Raw genomic sequence first — 11,742 nt, 5'->3', positions numbered from 1 at the left:
CAGAGTTGTGCACAGGACAGATATAAACATGAAGCAAATCATGTAGCTAACACTTGAAATAAGACAAAACTAGCACCACTGAGACAAATTTAAGTATGAGGGATGATGTCAGGTGATTACAAGACCCCCCCCCCCCAAAGGCCTTGTCTTTGACATGTAGTGTAAAGTCTTTGCTTGTGTTAGTTAGCTAATGGATGAGTAATGGGTGTTATATTAGCACGGAGAGAGAAGACCTTTTCCCATGACATGTAGTGTCAAATCTGTTCCAGCTTACAGTGGATGACTGATGGGTGTTTAATCAGCGTGGAGTCCTTTTGAGTCATAGTATCAATTGCCTGAAAGGTCCAAATGTCCTGCAATGCACAGAACAATCTAAAGCTGGTCCCGCGTTGATCCCACTTACCCCCGTCCTCTGTCCTCCATGTTGACCCCAGGACCACTCTCCGCTTTTCAGAGTCGCCCTAATGGCCGAGCATACTCTCTGTCTTTCTCCCTTTCTTATCCTGGCATTCTAACACAATACGGTCATGTCCGGCCCATGAATCGATGGCTGTGTTCGGGGCCATGAATGGATGGGCTCGACAGAGAGTGAATAGAGCGCGGAGGAGAAAAAGAGCAGTTTATGTGCGGAGAGTTGTAGCGATGAAATAAATGGATGTAATGGACTTGTGCAGATGGAAGACAGAGGAGGTCAGGGAGAGTTGGGCAGAAAGATGAAGACAATAACTACGCTGCACCCCACAGGGGCTTCTGGGAGGAGGTCAAAGTGCGCCGTGCTTGGGCGAGATTCATATCCGAAGCCCTGTTGGCCCTTAAACTCTGAATGCTGGTACCAGCCTTTATTGCTCCAGACGTCCTCTCTCATAACCCCCCGCATTCCCACTTTCTCTTTCATTTTCCTTCCATGCATAATGCTCCCTCGCTGTCTTGAGTGTTTGTCTTGATATAGATACGTGTTTATGAATGTTTATATCTCTTCTAAGTCTCAGGCAAACAGATTACACATTATATAACAAGGATGTCCTAGAAAGTATATGCTTCAATATGCTTCCTTCAGATGCATGTGTATGTGACTGCTCTGTTATATCTCCACAGCTCCAGCAGGTTTATATTGCCAGTGCAACCGGAGCCTGTCAGACAGAGGGCCCATGTCTACGCCATGCCAGTCACGCGGAACAGGGAAGTAAACTGGGGGATAGCCTATATAACTAACACACAGGGGGGCTTTTGAATTACAGCCTCGGTCTTTGGCGCAGGTCTGTGTTGGGTTAAGTGCCGGTTTTGCATTCTGGTCAGGGAAGGATCATAAAACTTGAGGATGGTAACTTTAAAACCCTAAGATCACCCTTTCAAAAATTCATAAATTCCTTAAATTATGAGTTTCAAGAAGATGCAATGAGATCTTAATAATCTCATGGAGAATAACTGGATCCATGCACATATCATAAATAAAGAGCAAATGATGGTGGTGTTTAATTCAATTACAGCATGAGAACATAGCACAAGTATCAGATATATTCAATATAGTTTGTAGGCTTATACAGAATAATATGGTACTATTAAGTGTTATTATGGAAAAATGGATGAAAACTTTGTATGATAACAAAAACTGTCTTTGATGTTATTCCCTTCATACTGTGGTTTAACTGTACTGAGATCACACATCACATTGTTGGCGGAACATAAACTAAGCATATTTAAGATTTTATTTAAACTGTTTTGCTGAGTCTTATGAAGTTGTTTTTGATTGCATAATATAATGGCTACAGAAAAATGATATCATCAGCATTGAGATTTGGTCAGCCACCGGGCGTGAAATCTCCCAGGGGTTCCAAGGCTGACTGATGTCTTATAATGTCTTATAATGCCTTATCATGTTCCCCTCACTGTAAATAAAATAATATATATACTTAAATATATATTTATAACAGACTGAACCTCTGAACACTTTACTTACTTATTTATTTTGATACTATTCTTTAGCTTACTGTTCTTTGTTGTTCTTGTTCTTTCTAGTTGAATGTTTGTTATGTTATGTCTATGTTTATGTTCATGTTTACGTCTATGTACATCGTGAGCGAAGAAAAAAAAGGGAGCCATATTAAATAACGTGTCAGCAACAATCTCACAGAATATCAGTGAGGAATATTCAGTAGTGGTTACAACCCTTTTAATATCTGTGGTTCATTGTTGGAAATGTTGCAAATCCTGTGCTGTTTATGCCAACCATTCACCCTGACCACATCCCTATGACTTGTTTGCTTTCCTTTGCCCGATATGTGATCCAGACAATGTTTTTATCTCTTTCGAAATGTATTTGAGAAAAAAAAAATCATAGTATACATTATAAAGACAATTTCTGGGGGGATATCTTGACACTGCATCTGTTATATCCATACCATCTAACAGAACAGCCACATGAGAAAATACCCTCGGTGTGAAAAGGGCAGGCTGGAGTTAAAGGCCACCGTGAACTCTAGAGCTCCGTGACTCAGACGTGGACCTCTGGGTACTGCTGAGGTGTATCAGTGTTGGTGGTGTTTGACTGTAACTGAGCCAGACTGACAGCTGCTGTCTGTCTCCTCGCTCTCTGTCATCAGCCCCACTCATGTACCAACACTGCGTACATACCGGGCACTGAGCACCTGGCTATACGCGGGACTCACATATACATATATATATATATATATATATATATATATATATATAGATAGATAGATAGATAGATAGATAGATAGATTGACACACTCCGGCATGTGTGTGTGTGTGTGTGTGTGTGTGTGTGTGTGTGTGTGTATGGAAAGAATATAAAAATATCACACTCAAAGGAAATTGTGTGATTGCTGGAATTTGATTTAAATGTTGAAGTACAACAAATTCTTCCTTCTCTTGTCTTGCTGAGGGATGAAGCGATAATAAATGATTGATTAAAGATGAGTAAATCCTTTATAAGTTTGAAACCTCTTACACAGTACGCCATCCTTTATATGCGCCATTGTTGTTATGCTTGACATGACTGCATGTACACTATGTGTGAATGTGACAGGTTCTGTGTTCATAAGGTCATGCACAGTGCTACGGGCATGTCTTTAATCACTAAACATGTGTTACACGCCCATTCTATATTTAAGAATGCCATGGCTGCTTTGGGTTGTGCAAAGGTCAGATGATATATGTGCTGTACGTACATCTGGTCATACGGCTATATATTCAACTGACTGTAGTGGGACAAACTGAACAGGGTCATGTCTTTCACTGCCATCAACACCTTGTGTCCCACTGTGATCAGTGTAGTTGTGTAGTCATGAGTTATAGTTATAGGTGAAATGCCGTTGTGTTGAGATTTGACGCTTAAGGCTGTGAGTACAGCAGAGATTAGACGGTCATAGGAAAAGTTTGGAAGTTTGGAAGATGCTTGTCCATGACTGTTATCTACCAGATAGAACCCATTTAGATTTTTATGAAGGAAAGGCTGTAGGCTCAAAGGTAATTGATTAAAAAAATTAATAATAATTCAAGTCAGTCTCTCTTTGGCTATTTTAAATCTCTAGATAACAAATGTTCATTCATACAACATATATGAAATTTTGAACCAGTGTGTGGAAGCCCATTTTTGATGTGCAAATGACTGTCACTTTGGTTCTACTTCCTGCAGAAAGACTTGATTTTATATAACCAAAATAGCACTCAATAGAGTGCATACCTTTGCCAAGGCCCAGCAGTCCCCTTTAGTACTTCTTCATAGATACTGGCCTTCTACATACACCTGATTTTTTTTTTCTCTCCTGGGAAATTAACAGAAATGCTAAAAAACAACCTATTACACAAACATCCTAGATGCGACCCTTTAGCTGCTCTACATCAAATGTTAACGGGGTCTATTCTGGGCTGAGACCCACCCTCCATCCAAGTTTGTGGAAATCTGTTTGGTAGTTTTTGTGTAATCCCACTGACAAACCAACAAACCAACCAACAAATAGACATGAATGCAAACATGACCTCCTTGGCAGAATTATTTCGTAGTTTGTTTGTCTTAATACTACAGAGACAAGTATCTCATGAGGAACAAAAGTTTTTGTCAGTGTTGATTACTGAATCTGTAGTTCACCACGGTCTTTAATTCAAAATAAAACACCCCTGAATTTTCAAAAAGAAAAATAACTTAACGTAATGAGCAAAATTAATTATTTATTTATAGCAATTTGCATTTTTATGTGAGCTACACAACATTGGACTGTGGGCATTCATGATTGGAGTGTGTATGAAAACAGGCCACAGTGAAGTGAACTACTGAACTATGTCTCCCTGTCTATCCACTTATGCATGATAATGTTTATGTGCTGTATGGACTATCATTGGATAATGTTGTATACCAATACTGATTGTCATGCAACACGTACGAGCAAAACAGAGAGAGAATCATATTTGAAAAGACAGCAGCAAGATGATTGGTGTGGTACAAGGAATAAACTAACTTTTGCTAAAAGTACATTTTACGGCTGAGCTGTTTTATTTCCATTGGATTCTCAGGTGTGCCTAATAAAGTGGCCACTGTGTGTATTTACTATTAATCCCAGAGATTGAGAATAAATCAGCTGTACAAAAAGAACTGATTAGAAACAAACTGCATCACCTGGATCACTCTGTCTGATCTCAGCAGCAGTGACTTCAGTGTAACCTCTCTATCACTGGTTAGACGATGTAAATCAGAAGTGGTTGTGAGACGTGAGGTCGGGGGCTCTGGAGTTATAGAAATATCCGTTTCCAAACACAAACCTCTCTGTCTGGTCTAATCCCCATGTCGCCTCTCCCCTCAGCAACAACTCCAGCCTGTCCTCTGTTAGGGCATAGGGCAGACCCCGGGGGTCAGGGGTCAAGGGTCAGGGCAGCTCCTTGGGCTGGACAATAGCCAAAGCGCCACCTGGAGTAAATCAGCGGGCAACTCAGGCGATTGGCCGTGACAGCCACCATTACCGTGGCCAAAGAAACACAGAGGAGGCAGAGGATTGTGGGTAAATATTGGAGGAGATCCCCGCACACGTGCACACACGCATTCACCAGCTATGTCCGTGCTGACTGTCCGAAAGGGCCACAACTCACCGCTGCCCCGGCCTCACCTCCAACTCACCTCCCTCCCGACAACCTCACGCGTGATTAACTGTTGGAAGTGGAGAAGGTGAAGGGTCTCGAGAGAACGAGTGTGTCATGGGCCGTTGGTGGGGGGGGTGTTGGTTAAAGCTGAGGTGTGTGTGTGTTTGTGCTGGGTTGGGGGTTTCACTGAAGGGAGAGCTTTGTTTTTGGACTCGTATTTCACAGAGCAGATTTCTTGTTTGTTGGTTCAAACCTGCTCCATGTGTTGAGCCTGAGGTGGAAATAGTCTCTCTGTCCTTCCCTTTGCATGTTTGGACAAATCAATGGATGAATGGATGGTTGAATGTGGCTACATGCACAATGGTCCACCTTTTCATATCTACTAGTTAACTTCACTTTTTATTAACTTTTAAGGTAAATAGGAACCTGGCTCTGATCATTCTGAGTAGTTCAATTTAAGTTAATAATAATGCAATTGTATAACTGGGGTAAAAGTTCCCGTAAGTAAGTTTTACTACACTAATAATAATATACACCACTACATATAAGCTGTAAGCTATAGCTACAATAAGATAACATGCTTGGTTATAAACCCTCCTTGCCTGTTGATATGTTGATGATGTGTCCACCGTGTTTTGTTGCGCTATATAGTTCTTGATAGGGAATGAGGCTGTAAAGAGTTAACTTTTGTAAATGGATGGCCAGTTTATTCATTTTTGGATAACAAAAACATAACATTTTACATGCAACACATATGATCATCTTAGCTCGATAGCAACAACCACAAACTTGTTAAAATCCATATATGAGTGAGCAAAAAATCATATTTACAGAGGTAATGAATTAAATTCCTGTTGATCTTCTGTTTATTCACGTGATGTCATTTCATCCTAACTAAAATAGCCACAAGTAGTGTTAGCTAACTTATCATTAGATAAGCTGAGTACCTGTAGGGCTGCTCCATCATGACAGAGGAAAACAAATAATAGCTTGTATTGTACAAGAGTCACTCTCTGATGTGTGATCTTGTGTTCCCTGTGTTTTCCCTGATGTTACAGCAACTAGAGCGGGTAGAGAGGATATGAAACCTTTGAACAGGAAACAAATGATATAAATATATTTACATACCACAACAGAATATTTAACATTTTTTGTAACAAATGTTACAAACTAAACCTTTATCCCAAAAGGAAACAATTTTGTTCTCTCACTTACTTTTACTTGTAATGAAATCTTTATACACCTGGAAACCACAACATTTACTTAAACTGAACACTGGATATATGAAAGTAGTCTTAACATAGTCTTTAAATTGGGACTGAAATGTGTCAAATGTCATGCGGTAATAGTCAAACTTTACTGTTTGACATTTGTAATCATAATCATTCATAAATATTTGGTCAGGCGGGCTGACAGAATAATGGTGGAAATCACTAGGATGGTTAAAAAGCGATGTTTCAGTTGTGTCTAGTCCTTTTGGCCTCTTGTTTTCACCAGTTGTAAGCATTTACGGATTCCACTGCTTCCTACTGTATGTCCGACTGAAAGCGGAAAAGAAAATGTGATTTATTGTTTTTTAATTTAAGCTTCAAGGCAATTAAATAAACTGGAACGTTTGAGGGTGTGTGGAGTTTAGATGTCCATTGAGTGTTTGGATCTTTGATGGATTTGGCTGGGTGATGGAGGCTGAGAGGGGAGGGGTCGGGGGGGATAGCATGTCTCTGTTTTGGATACTAAGACATAATGATAACCACAGTGGTCTCTCTGGCTCCAGCTGAACCCCACGAGTTGGTCAGCTTCGCCCACCGCTGGGCTGCAGCTATGTGTTGTGCTTTGTGTGTGTCTTCTGTGTGCTGATACTGGGTCGGTTTATTGCAGGGCTCAGACTGCATGGAGAAAAAGGGGGAAACAGAGGTGGGTGAGACTGTGGGTGAGACGGGGGAATATAGGGCTGAGTAGAGGGAAACAGACATTTGATATGTGCTTATTGGCTTTTGAATGATTTGTGTAAATACATGTTGTTGGTTTTGGAAGTTTTTTATATGATTATTATTATAAAGCATATATTGGTGGAAAAACGTTAGAGAACGTTAGAGATTGTAGGGTTGGCTGTTCTCTGGCTAAAATAGTAATCATGTGGACAAGACAGAGATCTGAAGCACTCCAAAAATGTGTTAGCAAATTCTTTTTTAAAGCTTTTTTTTTCTCTGTTTTGGCATCTTGCCTTTGTTTGAGAGTGACAGTGGAGACACAGTGATGCCAGACACTGCAGGTCCTCCAATGGCCTCTTGAGGCTGGCCTGGAAACTGAGTCAATTCCCACACAGCACCATTAAAATCTCCCAAATCCCCATGTTTCATACGGTCTATGTATATAGGATCTTAACCGCTAGTCCACAGCTATGTGAAATTAGTCTTTAGTTTGTCAGGTTCGATCAGGTTTGAACATGTACAGTGGCAGAAAAGCAATTCAGATCCTTTTCTTTCTTTCATTTGTAGTAACAGGGACACCAAAATGTAAAAATATGAATCAATCCATCAAACATTCCATATGTTCAAATTTGTTTTTGTATAAATACAGTATTTATTTAATTAATGCAACTGCTTATTGCTACTTGCACATTTTTACTTGCACGGGATCAATACAGCTCATCTCTTATTAACAGTTGCATCAGAATCGAGACCGTTATATTATTGTTTCCATACAAGACTTTATCTGACAGCTGCCGCATAAATGTAATGGTCTTAACAGTTTATTTCTAAAATGTAGTGGATCAAAAGAATAAAGATAAACATTAAGTACTAAATAATTGTATTCAAGTTAAGCAGCAGACTAAATGCACATATCTACTCTCCACCACTGGTTATACTGTAGCTGGTAAGACTTCCCATCTTTATTTTGTTTTTGGCTGAATTTCAAAATCCCTTTTGGACTGATTGCGGTAGACTGAGATAACCTGTGTGCAGGTTGAGGAGACTGACTCCTAATTAATGAGTGGAGGCAGCTTGGGGCGACACTGCCTTTAGTGTTTATCTGCAAATGCATGTTTATTTTTCTTTATATGCATATTTGTGAATCCACATGTCAGTATTCATTTGTGTTAGGGTCCCTGTACTTGTTTTCCTATCTGTCTCCATGTCTGTGTGGCTTTGTGTGTCAGTGCCACAGTTTTATTTGTCTCATGCAGCATAGGGCTCACCGAGTTATGAGGGGTGGATGCTGGTGGATGGATGTTAGTGGTGTGGAATCCACTGGGGCTGTTTGGTCGATGATGGTCAGAGGTTTGAGCAGCCCACCTCCCCCTTCTCGCGGCCCTCAGCCACCCTGTCATTAGGGTGACAGTCAGGTCCTGTTTAGCCCCAATTGGCCATGCTAATAACAGTTTTAATAACCCGGGCCCATGTAATATTTCACTGCTGTTTGGACCGCGGTGTCACGCAAAGAGCCCAGTGATGGAAAAACAGCTTCACTGCCGCAAGGATGGAATGACTGGGTGAACTCTGTCCGGGAATGTTTGTGTGTGCGTGTGTGCGGCATCCATGTTGTTGTATACGGCAGACTGACCGTGATATAAATTCTACTCTGCGTTTCAGCATAGACTTGTTTGTGTGTCCTTATTTTAATATGTGTACATGTGTGTAAATTTTTCCCACAAGCACATGTCTGTTCCAACTCAACTCAGTCCTCAGCGTAGGTTTGCGTGTATGTTTGTGTGCACACCTGTTTCTGTGTGTGTTTGTGCAATAGATTAACTCACTGACTGCATGTTAATCTTTGTGTGTAGCATGTTATATAAGGCTGTTCCTGTTTCGGCAGTGCAGCAGGGAGTACTTAGAGCAGCTGTTGGGTTGATGTAAACACAAACATGTACATTACTACACTTAAAATCTCAAATGTAGTCATTACTGTCTTCAAGTTGCAGACTTCAGCATGGCCATATATATATATATATATATATATATATATATATATATATATATATATATATATATATATATATATATATATTTAGAAATGCGATGCTGTTTTCCATATATTATGGAAAACAGCATCGCATTTCTAAAATAATTAAAAAATACTTTAAGACTCCCTTGAGAAAGTCAATAAAATAAAACCATAAAATATATACATTCCAAAACTGGGTTCAGATATTACGAGTTCACGAAGGCTTCATGATGCAAGTGAAACTGGACAAAACATCAGTCAGCATCTGGTGTTATTGTTCTGATCGGCACAGTGTAGGAACTGATGCAGACAGTAATGTGCCAAAAGCGCTCATTGTAGAGACCAGGATAGTAAGGGGGATAGAGTTTCACTGGCGGATGGAGGTCCATTTATCCGATGGTCACGCCAGCGGCCAGACTTCATGTCCCATTACAGACCTGCAATTAATGCTTGCTTGTTTTGAAACTGAACCATAATTGTTTCCTAACCATAAAGAAGGGTTTTACTTCTCTAACCCTTGTTTATTTGCCATAACCTCTACCTTGCCCTGACCATGCACATTTATTGGAGAAAAGCTACATGTTAACATCATCACTCGAACATAGTCACGTTGACAATCCTACTATGCTAATGTTAAGTTTGGTACATGTTGGTTAGCATGCTAACATTTGCTAATTAGCACTAAACATACAGCCAAGGCTGATGAGTAGCCCATGTCATTAGGTATTTCCAGGGTTCATAAACTAATGTCACCACCACCACAGGTTCACTCAGCAGCTTTTGTGAGGCTTAACATTGCTTACAGCATGAAATACATCATTGAATGCCCCACAATTTAAATAAAAATATAATAGCATAAAAGTGGTGTTCATCTGTGAAGATTATCTTGCTGAACAAAACACGTAAGTATCAGAAACTTTTGTTTTTACTCACCAAAGGAATGAGGGCGATGCTAACTTCCGTGTTAGTCTTCAAAAATGAATCAGCCCTACAGCACTCTATTGAGTTTGCAAGTGTTCAAACTCACATTATCTGAGCAATGTCAGAGCTTCATATCCACGTTGACTTGGGATGAAAACTTCTCTGTTGACTCTACTGTCTTGTAGTAGATTTTTTTCACATTTTATTCTTCCTCCACAAAAAGCTCTGGATGATTATAAAAGCGCTCCTGAAATTGCTTTGTGACTTAATGTCTTCCACAACGTTTCCAACTCACACTGGTATATAACTTCCACGCCAAGTCAGGTCAATGGATGGATTGGAATTTTTTTGCACGATGACAAGCTTCAGGTTGCTTGAATCACTCCTACTGGCCATGAAACAATTGGAACCTAGATCAGCTACAGTGTGAGAGATAGGGGACAAACCCGCAGCTTTGCTCTGTGCAAAAATGAATTCTAGAGTTCAACTGGAGCATATCGGAGGATTCAGCAGTCTGAGTTCGATAAATCAAGTGGGTATCGTTTAAAGTTACAGATCATTTTAGTGTAAACTTGCGGTCTCTGCACATTATATAATTCTGCCTCAGTTTGAGAGAGAAAGCACTCTCCGGGAAAATACAAAGACCCCATAACTATCAGTACATTTAGTACTTTTCTAAGGTAGACTCACACAAATCTGAACCTATACTTTAGGATCTATTCTAAGATATTGTTTTATGAAATTCGTTCCAATCAGCCTCTCTTGATTAAAAATTTAAATGCAGATTCTGAAACACAACTGCAGACACACACACACACACACTGCTTCAGCTCCTTCCACCCGTGGTCCTGCCCCAGCCAAGCAGATGCAAAGAGCGAGACAGTCTGTGTGAGCACAGTGAAACCTAATTCTCTGGCAGCCCTCACCCTCAGCCAACGCCATGAAAGATAAAGACTCAGGGGGAAACTGGGCCTGGGAATCCAGCTAGCGTTGGCTTTTATTGAGCAGCCCACATCACAGAGGGGACCTTGAGCAGGTCTTAGCCCACCAGGGAGGGCTGGAGACGGAGGCCCGTGGAGAGAGTCGGCCGGACGGCGGCTGGGGAGCATCAGGGATGAACCAGGGAGCTCTTTCATTCCCTGCCAGCCTGCAGATTGCTTCCAACTGGACCCACAGACAAAACACAACTCGCCACAAGAGAGATAGACAAACAGCCAGCCAGAGAGACCTGACAGTAAATCTCTACATTCATACAGAACTGAAGATACGGTCTTAAAGGACCATGCTAGCACACTGGCAAGTTTTAGCCTGGAAATCACATACTTCACATCGCAGCCAGTTTGTAACCATGTCTTGACTTTTAGAAATGTTTTCTTTGCCATTCCAGGCAGAAATAGTTTCCATTCATTAGTGTACTCAATGGAAATCCACCAGCAATCTCTGGAAACTTCGATCCACTACTGTGGACATCAGGTCTGCATGGGTTTTCGTTGTTGTCAAATGACAAACACTGTGCAGTCCAGTGTGTAGGATACAGGGAAATCAATTGGTAGACGTGGAATATAATATTCATCATCATGTTTTCATTAGTGGACAATCACCTTTTTTTTTTTTTTTTCTTTAAGATTTTTTGTGGCATAGACACCTTTTATTAGCAGTAGACAGAGAGGAAACATGGGAGAGAGAGGTGACATGCAGCAAAGGACCTCCGGCCAGAATCGAACCAGGGTCAGCTGCGTTTTATGGCATGCGCTCTAACCACTCGACCGCCTGTGCGCCAATAAC

The sequence above is a fragment of the Sparus aurata genome, chromosome 15 (genome assembly GCF_900880675.1).
Source record: "Sparus aurata chromosome 15, fSpaAur1.1, whole genome shotgun sequence".
NCBI lineage: Eukaryota > Metazoa > Chordata > Actinopteri > Spariformes > Sparidae > Sparus > Sparus aurata.
The sequence above is the reverse complement of the archived record's forward strand: the minus strand, read 5'-3'. Positions refer to the sequence as shown.